Here is a 13577-nt window from a genome sequence, read left to right as displayed (position 1 = left end):
CGCTGCCCAGTGGGTGTCCCCTGCTCTATCCAGGTGTCTGCCCTCTGCTTAGGTTGAAGGGAGCAGGTAAGGTCACACTGGCAAAAGGCAGTTGGAGTCCCCACCCCAGATAAAAGAAGGCAGGGAGATTCTTGCTAATCGAGGCCATCTCGCCCCCTGCTCCCCTTCCCACTGTGCTAGCTCAGTGTCAGGAGGCCTGTGCATAAACTGCCTTCCCTGGGAGGTATTGGGTATGGCACAGTAGAGACAGAGCTACTCTGCCCCAGCTTCAGGATGGAGTGGATATAGGAAGAGGAGGAAGCCTTGGGCTTAGAGGCAGCAGAGCTTCTAGCTAGACTTGCTGTGCGGCTGTGGCAAGTCTTGCTCCCTGTCTGGGCCTAAAGTTTCTCATCTATTAAGTGCGTATTCTGGACCCCTTCAGATTCAGAAGCAAACATGACTGAGCAGCTTTTATATGTCAGACACTTTGCTAAGATCTCTCACATCCACAATGTTTTAACTCTCAAAACCGACCCCCAGGGAGGCATTATGATCCCCATTTTACAGATGAGAAAGAAAGCAGGGGTCTTAGCAAAGGATGGCACAGGGATGACAGGAACTGTGGATCCTCACATGCCCTTCTGAGGTCATGAGGCAGTTTGCCCCTGACCCCTGGGTCCCATGCCTGGTGCTCTCCAAGTGGGCACTACGTGGGGGGCTCTCAGTGTGCATCCTGCTCTGGGGCCACCGTGAAGCAAATTCTGGTCCTGGGGACTTGTGGCCACCTTGACTTTAAAAGGTTCATCTTAGAAAGATAATCTTTATTACAAAAGTCTTATTCACAGTGCTCCATACAAAATTATCAAACTTTTAAAGGGAAGAAAGATAAACCCACATTATATTATTTGACACAGAGGGCAGTGCAGCTTTATGAACATAGTATGTCTTTTGGATTCAGAGGGTTCTCCATTCACATCTCAGCTCTATCATTTACTGATGGCATGGCCTTGGGCAGGTTATCCAACTTCTCTATGCTTGGGATACTTCCTCTGTAAAATGAGGATGATAATAATGATTTATTGGCTTGATAGGAATTTGGCAAGATAATATCAATAAATAGCAGCTTTAATGCATGTACACAAATTGGATGAAAAGCCTGAGGTTTAAACCCAACGTCAACTGAAATTCACAGTACACATTAACACCCAAGTCACTTGTAACAGCCTATCTTGGAGAGACAAGGACTGAAAATGCTGGGGATGGGTGGGTCTGGAGTTTGGCGTATGTGTAATTCATTCTGAGCATTTAAAGGCATTGGCCATAGGAATGAAGAGTAGTCTCCCTTATTCTGCTCAGCAACCTTCAGCTTTATTTATTAAACCCTGCTTTCTGTTTAATCTTTCTTTTTGTGGCGACACAGCAAAACACCATAATTTTCTAATACCATACAGTGCCAACATCTTGGAGGATTTTAGGACAGATCCTAATAGCCAGCAATCTCTGCATTATAACAGTCAGATGCAAGAATCCTTGAAAGGCACACAACTCTCTAAAGCCGAGGACTGAAGCGGTTTTTCTCTAAACATTTATTACAAATACAAGTATTATTTGTATTCAGCACAGACCAAAGAGAGGCTAAGCAGTTGGTCCTTTTTATTGCAGTTGAAATCTGGCCCGATCTGGAAACTCTTTTTAGAAGCACACACTGAATAAAGTTACCAAGATGTGTGTGAGGAGGTGTGACAGTTTCTGTTTGTAGCTTGGAGGTGTTGGGTGTGGGGGTGTGTCTGCCTGCATAGGCTAGGCACATGACTGTCCAGGGAGCCAGCAGGCTGCAGGCTTACCTCACTCTGGGCTGATGATGAAGGTGAGATTGAGAATAAAGGACACTGCAGGAATGTTTATTTTTCACTAAATATGAGGTCTCCAAGGTCAAGCCCAAATGTCAGAAAGCCGATTTCAACCAGCTTAAGTAAAAAAAGAGAATTTGTGTGCTCTAGGGGTTAGGAAGTCCATGGCCTGACTTCAGGCATGGCTTGATCCAGGGGTATTTTAGGTTGGATTCACTACAAGCAGAACTTGTGATGGGGATTCTTGTGCAAGTGATTTATTGAGGAGGTGCTTTCAGCAGTAACTGCAAGGAAGTGACTTTTTATGCCAGACAGGGAAGGAGAAGAAGCTGATGAAGAATGTGTTTTCAGCTGGAGTCCAGCTTCAGCCTGGTCCCATTGGGATCTCCAGAGTAGGAATAACATCACAGTGCTGTCTCACTGCAAAGCAAGAGGATTCGCCTTTTGTACTCCCATGTTTATCAGGCATTGGCTGGGAGCTCCCTCTGGCATGGGGAGCATAACCTTTTCAGAATTTCTGGGAAAAGTGGCTCTCTTTGGCTGAGGCAAGTCTTTAAACAAGGGTACAACTATAAGCCGTTAGCAGTTCCCAGTTGACACTTACAGATGGTTGCACTGGCCTTGTAGAGGGAGTCTGGGTGAGGTACCAACATTGTCTACACAAGGTGCTCAAGCAGTGAATCAGGAATTTATCTCTTGCCTCTTTTCTGAGGTCTACTTTTTTTTTTTTTTTTTGAGATGGAGTTTCACTCTGTCACTCAGGCTGAAGTGCAATGGTGCCATCTCGGCTCACTGCAACCTCTGCCTCCCGGGTTCATGTGATTCTCCAATGAGGTCTACTTTTAAATTCCATTCTCAAATACAGATTATTACTGAAGAACCTAAGCTTAAATTTTTAATGCATCTTAGGAAAAAAAGAGATCTGATATTTCCTGGTGTCAAAATATTAAGTTTCCTAGATCAGTCCCAAACAATTTCATGCTTACCCCTCTGGTGGGGAAGGAAGTAGGTTTAACCCTAATTAAACCTCATGGGTTAGGTTCCCCACATGGGTTTATGTTTCCAGAAGAAGAAGGAGGGATGCTGAATAGGCAAAAACCAGCAGTTACCCCCTGCCAGTCTCTGAACTTTATGTCAGAAGGGCATTCTGAATGGAGGGAACAGCATATGCATGGCTGTAGGGTGCTAGGTAGTGCCATACATTTGGGAGAGCAGAAAGTGGAGAAAGTATATGGAGAAGTTGGGAGAAAGTAGATGGAGAAGACTGAACAGTTGGCAAGGGCAGTGCACAGAGAGCTTCCTGGTCTAGCAGAGGAGCACAACTTCCTCCTGGAAATTGTAGGTTGGTTTGAGGTTCTTCTGATTGTATAGCATGCTGTTTGATATAATTTGGCTGTGTCCCCACCCAAATCTCATCTTTAATTCCCATGTGTTGTGGGAGGGATCTAGTGGGAGGTAATTGAATTATGGGGGTAGGTCTTTCCTGCACTGTTCTTGTGATAGTGAATGAATGAGTCTTATGAGATTTGATGTTTGGGAAGGGGAAACCCATTTCCCTTGATTCTCATCCCCTCTTTGCCTGCTGCCTTCCACGTAAGATGTGACTTGCTCCTCCTTTCCTTCCACCACTGTTGTGAGTTTTCCCCAGTCATATGGAACTGTAAGTCCAATTAAACCTCTTTCTTTTGTAAATTGCCCAGTCTCAGGTATGTCTTTATCAGCAGCGTGAAAATGGACTAATACACTCTTCCTCTTACACCATTCTTCTCCCAAGGTTCTGGTATCAAGCCACCAGTACAGCTAGAGACTGTGGGCCCAGACCCAGCCAGTAGCAACCTCAAAGGGAACAAATACAGTAGCAGGGTTGCTGAGCAGTGGCCACATGAATTGGGGGGTAGGTGGACATTAATTATAACACTGGAGTCTTAGCCCATTTTGATGTTGACCAAGGCTGGGCAGTCAGTCCCAAATGGACTTGGATAGGAGTCAGCTCTGTCTTAAGGGGAATCTACTGTTCTATTCAGGAAAACTGAGGCAGGAAACCAGGTGTGAGGGTGAAGCCAGCACACAACAGGGAACAATAGATTACAGCTCTCTTTGGGGGAACAAGTGGTATTCCAACCCCTGTCTCCATGGGGAGCTAAAGTTGCCAAGAGTCAGGAAGGAAGATATATTAATTCAAGTTATGCTTGCTGCTATAACAAATAACCCTCATCATTTTAGTAAACTAACACAAGTATTTTCTCTTTATGGGTACCCAGTTTACTTTCATCTTGTGGCTCTACCATTCCTTAGGGTCTGAATCCAGGCAGAAGCTGAGCAAGAATGTGGAGAAAGCACATCAACTCTCTGTTTTGCCCAGGTGAGAAGCCTATCACTCTGTTCATATTCCATTGGTGAGAACAGGTCACATGACCTCACTTAGCTGCAAGGTTTGCTGGGAAATGTAGTTCCTGGTTGGGCTGTGTTTCTCAGAGACAACTCTATACCACAGTGGGGGGAACATGCATTTTTGATAAGTAGCAGGCATCTCTGCCAGAGGAGCCCAGCCAGTTCCCCAATAGGGGGAGGCCTCAGTGAGCCCAACTGGAGAGTGGGAGCCTATCTTTGCTCTACCCACAAGAAATATCCTTGATCCAACTCAGCACCTGAAATGGTCTGAATGGCTTTGGGCTATTTCCAACCCAGCAGCCTGTGGACATGGACGGAGAAGATAAGGACTCAGTGAAACACGGAGCCTGGCAGAAGACATGGGAAAAATAAACAAATGCACGAAATGACAATTTCCTGCCAGTGGGACCTGGGTTCTGGAGAAAGCTTCTGAGTACACAGGGTTTGAGATTAATCTCGTTTCCCTCCTGCAGCCTCTGTGTGTGCTCAGGCTGTGTTTGATCAGCTCAGTTTCTGTTTGGAGTCAAGGACCTTCTCCCACCCGTTTATTCCTGGCCTTCTCCTGGATCTGCAGTGAATTTGCGTGTAAGGCTGAATTCATAGCCTGAGGACATTCTCTCAGCAGCTCCTTGTAATGATCTAAATTTAGACACCTCACCTCCGTGCAGAGCAGGGAGGAGGAAAGAGACTGCTTTGCAGACACCTTGCTGTGGCATCCTTTGTCTAAGGCCAGAGGATGGGGTTCAAGTCTTGGCCTCTCAATTTACTCTCTGTGTAACCTTGACAAGTCACAAGACTGTTAGTACTGTTTCTTCACCTGTAAAATGGGAACAGTTGCTCTGTTGCCATGATGAAAACAGATCATGAGTCCAAAAGAGTTTTGTAAACTGTAAAGTGCTGTACTAATGTTAGTGATAGTGGGCAGGATCTGTTGGGGGATTTAAAGCACAGGCTCTGGAGCCAGAGTGTCTGAATTTGCACAGGCTGTTGTGAGATTGAGTGAGCTAATGTATGTAAAGAGCTTAGCACACTGTCTGGCCTATCGTTCCTGCTCAGTAGACACTGGTGGCTATTACTGCTGCACGCATGCATGCCTCTGGTTTTCCATATGCTGTGTCTCTGTCCCTTCTGTTTCATCCAGCTGCAGTGGCTTTTCCCCATCTCCATGGGTGGGGTTCCTACTCATCCTTGGAGTCTCAGCAACAGGCCCACTCCTCTGGGAATCCTGCCCAGGGTGGCAGGTTGTACAAATACGGGGAGTGCTGTTCACATAGAAAATGTGAATGGCTCCTCCTGCAGTTGTGCCACATGGCAGAACAGCCTGGTATCACCGTGAGAAATCATCCTCCAGGGTCTGAAGTTCCTGTAAGTCATCTCTGTACTAAGACACTTGGGTGAATGCCTCATTTCTCTTACTGGCAGAGAGTTCTCCATGGGCAGGAAAGGTTAGCTTGGGTTATGCTTGCTGCTGTAACAAACAAGTGCCCCTCATGATGTGATGCCTTGCACCACCTCGGGGCTCTGCACCACCAGCCAGAAGGCTCTCAACAGATGCATGCCCTCAGTCTTAGACTCCTCAGCCTCCACAGCTATAAGAAATAAATTCTATTTCTTCATAAATCACCCAATTTCAGGTATTCTGATATAAGTAATAGAAAATGGATGAATATACTCAGGCTGTGCTCTCAGGGGAACCCAAACATGTCACCTGCGTTCTCCAAATGAGGGGACTGAGATCCTGAGGGTTTATTTATCCAGGGCCACACGGCTGGTGAGAAGCTGAGCCAGGATCCAGATCCAGGGGTGTCTGATTTAATTCTGGGCTCTTTCCACCACTCTGCAAGACTATCCCACAAAAATAGTAAGCAAGCACGGAAATGTTGGGAGTAGGGTGCTAATGCTAGGGGTAAAAACTGAAATTGCTGTTCTGAAATTGCTTTCGCTTCCTTCCACAGATTCACAGATACATATGTCGAAAATGAGAGAAAAAAAGAGAGAAGGAGGGGGAGAAGGAGGGATAAGAGGGAAAGAAAAGGAGAGAAGGAGAGAGAAGGAGGGAGAGGATGAGGAGGAAAGACTCACAGAGAGCAAGAGATCACAATAGAAGCAGAAAGAGGCAGTGGAAGATGTTGTTCATTTATCCAAACCTCCCCTCATCACTCCTACTCTTTATTTTTTGAAGCAAATAAAATTAAATGCAAGTAAACCCAGCACTTCCTTTAGTTGGCCTGTCCCCACTTCCTGTCATATGAACATTTGTTTCTAGTGATGCTGTTTCCAGGCTACTTTTGGGAGGTGGCATGTGCCAGAGTTGGGGGACAGAGAATAGAAATGTACCTTCTGTGAGCTGGGTATGTGTACAAGCATTGCCTCTTAAAAATACTTTTTTTTATTATAAAAATAAAAAACACAGAAGATGAAGATAATAGTACAATTAATGCCCCTCGACCCATCACTTGGCTTCACAATTACTGAGCAGAGAAAACCCTGCCTAGCATAACTCAATCATCACAACAAGCTTATCCTAGGGGTTCTATTATTACCCTATTTGGCAGAGGAGGAAACTGAGGTTCAGGGAGGACAAGCAACTTACCTTGAGTTCTCCGGTCATCTCTGGAGTCCATGCTCCTAACTACCAGGCTGCCCGAGGCTGGCTCTTCACACCTGGATACACTGTGCTATCACATCCCTGGGAGGGCTGCTGGTTGTTTCTGGACACCAGATCATACGTGAGATATTTGTGCCTTTGATCAAAATATAATCTAGGCATTGAGCAATGATACTTAAAGCATGATTCATTGATTGGCAGTTTTAGCATCTCCTGGGACAAATACAGAATCTCAGGCCCCAGCTCAGACCTCCTGAGTCAGCATTTATGGGGGGCAGCCCGGACATCTGTATTTTGACAAGCCTTCCAGATGATTCTGATGCAAAGCCTAGACTCCAAGACTTTGCTTCCTTCCAGAGTGCCCTGTGGATTCCTGCTCTGCCTGCCATCCTGGGAATGGCTTCTCTCTCTTCCCTTCCCACTCTCAGTGACATACTTCATGTCTGTTTGCAAAGCCCACACCCCGTGTCCTGGGGAGACGCGAACCCTCTGGAACATTATGACCTCGCAGTAGCTGAGCTGTGTCTGGTAAATAGTCCTCACCCCAGTGCTCCCAGTAGATTCTGCCCTGTGCAATGCAGGCTTCTTTAGGCTGGGACTATTGACAGTCTTGAAAACCAGGCCTCCAGGCGTGTCCCCCACACTTCCATGTCACACGACTGTGATTTACATATGCAGGTGTGAGGGGCAGCACCTGTTAGAAATATACACCCGGCAAGTTTTCCTTTTGCACCATAAAAATGGATAAATCTGCCACCCATAAAAGCCTTATTTACTGCTGAGGGTTCATTATATATGCATGAAAAACCAACTAATTTAACTGCCTGGCAATAACTTCCTGCCAGAGGCTGGATTCAGGATTGGAATTCAGGTTTAGGTTGGGGGCAGCCAAGGTGAACTTGAGAGGGCTGGCACAGGTGGCAAGGGCCTGTAGGTACAAGGCTGGCTCCCAATCCTGGCCTGGCGTGGCTAGCAGTGTGATGCTGGGCTCATGTAGGCTCTCAGCCTCAGTTTCTCACCTGTAAAATGGGGATAACCATACCTCAAGCCTAAAATTATTGTGGCAATTAATACCATATTTCATCAAACCAAAGCCCCTGACCACTAACTGTAAGATGTACTTTTAGTTTCTGCATCACTAAGAAAGAAAAAAATGCTGCTATGTAAACTAGAGTTCATGCCTTTTATCACTTAGAATTTTTATTTTATGCTTATTGAAAGAGCTCTTTAAAATTCATTTAGACATAGATTCTATCATATATCAGGCATTCGCGTACATTAAAAGGGAAATATAAGCAAAATAAATTGATGGAAGGATTCCTAAACCTTTTCCACATTCAGAATTCAATTTCTCTGAATCACTTTTTGACTCATGGTCGATGCCTGCACTTTTCTGCGTCATCTTGTCCTTAGTGCCACCAAGGGTGTTCACGGTGCAGTTATTCTTAGAAATGTTCTCAATTCCTAGCCGAATCTCTCTCTTTTTTTTTTTTTTTGTCCCCCAAGCTCCCTATTCTGCAAATTTTGCTGCTGGAATTTTTAGAATTTACCAGGAGGTGTTGATAGAAGGTTTGCAGAGGGCACCCAGGACTTGTGTTCCTTCAATGATCTGTAAGTCATTTGCTGGTGCAAATGTGGGAGTTGCCGTTATTCACAGGGAATCCCCACCGGGCTTGAGCATGCATGGCAATGACAACTGTGTCATGGTGCCCACCTGGCCTGGCTCCCAGAGACTACCAGTTGCATCCGCATTTCAGAGATGTTGACATGGGGAGAGAAGGTATATCTAGAATTAATCAAATGTGACAGATTAAAATGCTTGCCAGTGGCTGGGCATGGTGGCTCATGCCTGTAATCCCAGCACTTTGGGAGACCAAAGCAGGTGGATTCCGTGAGGCCAGGAGTTCGAAACCAGGCTGGCCAACATGGTGAAACCACGTCTATACTAAAAACACAAAAAATTAGCCGAGAGTGGTGGCGAACGCCTGTAATCCCAGCTATTCGGGAGGCTGAAGCAGGAGACTTGTTTGAACCCAGGAGGCAGGGGTTGCAGTGAGCTGAGATCACATCACTGTACTCCAGCCTGGGCAACAGAGCAAGATTCCATCTCAAAAAAAAAAAAAAAAATATATATATATATATATATATATATGCTTGTGGGTGAGTCTGGCACATAGGAATGGAGAGGAAATTAACATTTCTTGCATGACCTGTGTACCAGGCTGTATTAGTTTGCTTGGGCTGCCATAACAAAGCACCACAGCCTGGGGGGCTTAAACAACAGAAATGTATTGTCTCACAGTTTTGGTGGCTGGAAGTCTGAGATCAAGCTGTAGGCAGATCTGGTTTCTTCCGAGGCTTCTCTTGTCCTGTAGATAGTTACCTCTTGCTCTCTCCTCACATGGTCTTTCCTCTGTGTTTGCCTGTGTCCAAATCTCCTCTTCCCATAAGGACACCCATCATACTGGATTAGAGCTCACCCTAATGGCCTTATTTTAACTGAATCACCTCTTTAAAGACCCTCAGTTCCAAGTATAATCACATTTTGAGGTACTGGAGGGTAGGACGTCAATATAGGAATTTGGGGGGGGGGGACATGGTTCCACCTATGATATAGGGCCAGGTGGGTGCTCTGCAAACAGGATCTCCATTTGGCTACACAGTGATTGCATTGGGCAGGTGGTTTTGTCTTTACTAATGAAGAAACTAGGGCCCCAATAAGTTATCTGTCAAATGTCACACAGCTGGGATGGGAAAGAGCTGAATTTCAAGTCCGGGAGAAGCTGTGCTGTAGGCCTGCCTGCTAATTCTCATGCCAAACTGCTTTCTGGAACCTGAGGGATGTCGGGCATGGTCCTTCCTGCCCTACCCCTAGCTTCCGAGTTAGAGAAGGGGAGGGCAGAGGCCTGAGATCCTGCTCACCCCTCCCTCTCCACATCCTACATTAATCAGAGTTCTTCCAATATCTTATTAAACTTCCTTGTAAACTTTTATTTCAAGAAAGGGTGGCTGAACAGAAAAGTTTGAATGTGGCTGTATTGCATGGTATATTAATTTCCTAAGGCTGCTGACAACATGGGTGGCTTAAAACATTATTCTCTCATAGTTCCAGAGTCTAGAAGTCTGAAATCACTGTGTCTGCAGGGCCACATCCCGTCTCTGAAGTCTCGAGGGGAGGATGCTTCCTTGCTTCTTCCTGACTTCTGGGGGTGGCCCTCAATTTTTGGCCTTCCTTGGCTCATAGATGGTGTCACTTCAGTCCCTCTCCATCATCACATAATGTTCTCCGTGTGTGTGTGTGTGTGTGTGTGTGTGTGTGTGTGTGTGTGTGTGTGTGTGTTTTCATCTCTTCTCATAAAAGCACCAGTCATCATAGTGAATTTAGGGCCTACCTTAATCCAGTATGACCTCACTTTAACTAATTACATATGCAAAGACTCTATTTCCAAATAAGGTAGCATTCACAGGGAACTGGGGTTAGGACTTCAATGTATCTTTTAGGGGGACGCAATTCAAACAACACCACATGGCATAGCTAAAGGTAAGGAAGGACACTGGTCAGGGAGCGAGGTGATGTGCACAGACGGGGGACTTCCAGGCAGAGCCCTGAGATGATAGAGAAAAGCTGAGAGTGGCCACAGGAGTCAGGGATGATGGTGGGTCAAGGGATGAACTGGGCTGACTTTGCTTCTAGGGGACGTGTAGAACCTGCTGTCTGGTGAGATGGCTGGGTCTGAGCTGCCCCTCCCTGTCTGGCCCATTCCTCTGCACCACTCACTCGCTCTTAATCCTCTTAAGCCCAGCATATGATACGAGGGAGGCCAGGTCCAGGACAGTTGGTAAACATCAGGACTACCCTCTTGCTTTTCTCCTTAATGAGGAGGCCAAAGTCTTTGAAGCCAGTCGGAGGTCTGCTTTGAATCTAAGGTATCCCAGAGTTTAATTCTTTTGTAATCCTTTGTTGGGGGGTGGGGGGCAGCTTCCAAAAATACCTTGGCCTTAAGCAGTTTTCATTATGGATGCTAGTTGCTCAAACCTTCACTAATTCAGGTTAACCTGTATCCCAGCAGAGTTTTTCTTTTTTTTCTCCTAGCATCCTCTGATGTCAGGCCAAACAAATATTCACATTGAGGATGTAAGTCCCACATTTCTCCCGGCATTATATCAGAACGGCCCTGGGAGCGTATTAATAACCTGGAGTCATGGAACAAATGGTTATTTATATGTGTAGGTGATGGCTAAAGTACACCCTCCAGTAATTATTCACAATTAACAAGCACTTCAGTAAATGAACAAAATCTGTTCTTCATCCATTGAGGTAGCAATTCTTTATCCAGAACTCGTGTATCTGCAACTTCTGGTTAACCAGCCCTCCCACACAGCTCCAGAACAAAGCTAATTAGAGATTATAATCATGACCTTCAGGCTCCTTCCTGAGCCTGAAGGGTACTTGAGTCATCAATAAAATATAATGTGTTCAGTAGTTTCAGTTGACAAGTATAATGGAGTTGAAAATTGGTGATCTATATATACTTGTTAACTCTCTGTTAACTAGACATGTGTTGGCAGCTCTTGTGGAGTGAGCTCTTCTCATCTGCTAGAACTTTCCAGATATTTTCTCATTTAATCTTCTTAGCTCTGCTCTATGTGGTGGGCTTTAGGTGGGGAACTGGGGCTCTCATCTCTTGCTTGTCGAGTCTTAGTTGCTGTCCTTGACTCAGGTCCCTGTGATAATGCAGTTTATAGAGAGTCTGGAATGCCTGGACTAGGAGAAACCTACAGGGGATCCAGTTTGATCCTTTCATTGTACGTGAGGTGTCTGAGGCCAGAGAGGCTGAGTGATGTGCTCAGGTTTGCACAGAGCACCTGCCTCCTAGCTGTAAGTTCTCTCTATTACATCACAGCATATTCAACATAATTCAGCTGCTATCTTGATTATCCCCAGGAGTAGGGAGATTGATTTTATGGCCCAAAACAGGCCCAAAAAACAGAGCCTGTCTTTTTGTTTTTTTTGGTTATTTAGTTTTTATTTCATAATCATAAACTTAACTCTTCAACCCAGCTAGGCATGGAAGGGAACAAGGAAAACATGGAATCCAAAGGGAACTGCAGCAAGAGCACAAAGATTCTAGGATACTGCGAGCAAATGGGGTGGAAGGGTGCTCTCCCGAGCTACAGAAGGAATAGTCTGGTGGTTAAGATAAAATGCAAGTCAAACTTATCGAAGTTGGCTGCAGTCAGCAATGATGATCTTCTTGCTGGTCTTGCCATTCCTGGACCCAAAGTACTCCATGGCCTCCACAATCTTCATGCCTTCTTTCACCTTGCCGAAGACCACATGCTTGCCATCCAACCACTCAGTCTTGGCAGTGCAGATGAAAAACTGGGAATCGTTTGTGTTGGGTCCAGCATTTGCCATGGACAAGATGCCAGGACCTGTATGCTTTAGGATGAAGTTCTCATCATCAAATTTCTCCCTGCAGATGGGCTTGCCACCAGTGCCAATTTAGCGTGTGAAGTCACCACCCTGGCACATAAACCCTGGAATAATTCTGTGAAAGCAGAAACCCTTATAACCAAATCCTTTCTCTTCAGTGCTCAGAGCATGAAAATTTTCTGCCGTCTTTGGAATCTTGTTTGTAAACAGCTCAAAGGAGACACAGCCCAAGGACTCAGTGTTGATAGCGATGTCGAAGAACACAGTGGGGTTGACCATGGCTGATAGTACAGGACTCCTGGTGGCAGCGGCGTTTTAAAAGCTTTTTTTTTTTTTTTTTTTTTTTTTGAGAGAGGGTCTTGCGCTGTTGTCAGGGCTGGAGTGCAGTGGCACAATCATGGCTCACTGCATCCTTGACTGGCAGGGCTCAAATGATCCTCCCACTTCAGCCTTCCGAGTAGCTGCTACTGCAGGTGCATTACCACCCTATGCATGCTAATTTTTGTATTTTTTTTGTAGAGATGGGGTTTCACCAGGTTGTCCAGGCTGCTTTTGAACTCCTGGACTCAGGTGTTCCTCCCATCTTGGCCTCCCAAAGTGCTGAGATTATAGGTTTGAGTCACCACACCTGGCCTCTTTTTTTTTTTTTTTTTCCTTTTTAATGTCAAAGAGCAGTCTGTTAAATTAGCTATGACCTTATGCATTAACTATATGAGTGTTACAAAGTGTTGGCTGAGTCTGGATCCTTGAGGATAAATGTGAGCGGCATGAAATATATGCCCAGTGTGGATTTGGTGCATTTCCATCATGCTCATCTTCCCTCACTCCCGACATTGAACCCGTTAGCAGTCCTGCCAGGGCAGCTTTAAAAATGGGTCAAAGATTTGACTGCTTCTGACCATTCCACGGTTCCTGCCTTGGTCCTGGCCACTGTCTTCTCTCACCTGGATGACCTCTGGGGCCTCCTTACTGGAATCCCTGCTTCTGTGTTTCTCACCACACTTAGACTACACTACACGCTCCTTACCAGGGCCTCAAGGCCTTACATGGCTTGCGCTCTGCCCACCACTCTGCACTCCCTCACACTGTTCCAACCACCCCAGCCTTACCATGCCTCAAACCTGCCAAACTCGTTTCTGCCACAGGACCTTTGCACAGACTATTTTCTCTACCTGGAATGCTCTTTGCTCAGATGGTTTCTTGGCTCACTCTTCCATTTTATTCAGGTCTTTGCTCAAATATCACCCCTCCAGAGAGGCTCTCCCAATCAATCTCCATGTCTAAGATAACACCCTCTTCCTTTCATTTTGCT

At 45.7% G+C, this 13577-nt stretch overlaps 1 pseudogene; it reads right to left on the bottom strand.

The window, feature by feature from the left end:
- Positions 1-11908: 11908 nt before the first annotated feature.
- On the bottom strand, positions 11909-12544 carry LOC101143861 (peptidyl-prolyl cis-trans isomerase A-like; annotated as a pseudogene).
- Positions 12545-13577: the final 1033 nt, after the last annotated feature.

This window comes from Gorilla gorilla, chromosome 21 (assembly GCF_029281585.2).
Source record: "Gorilla gorilla gorilla isolate KB3781 chromosome 21, NHGRI_mGorGor1-v2.1_pri, whole genome shotgun sequence".
Taxonomy (NCBI): domain Eukaryota; kingdom Metazoa; phylum Chordata; class Mammalia; order Primates; family Hominidae; genus Gorilla; species Gorilla gorilla.
The sequence above is the reverse complement of the archived record's forward strand: the minus strand, read 5'-3'. Positions and strand labels throughout refer to the sequence as shown.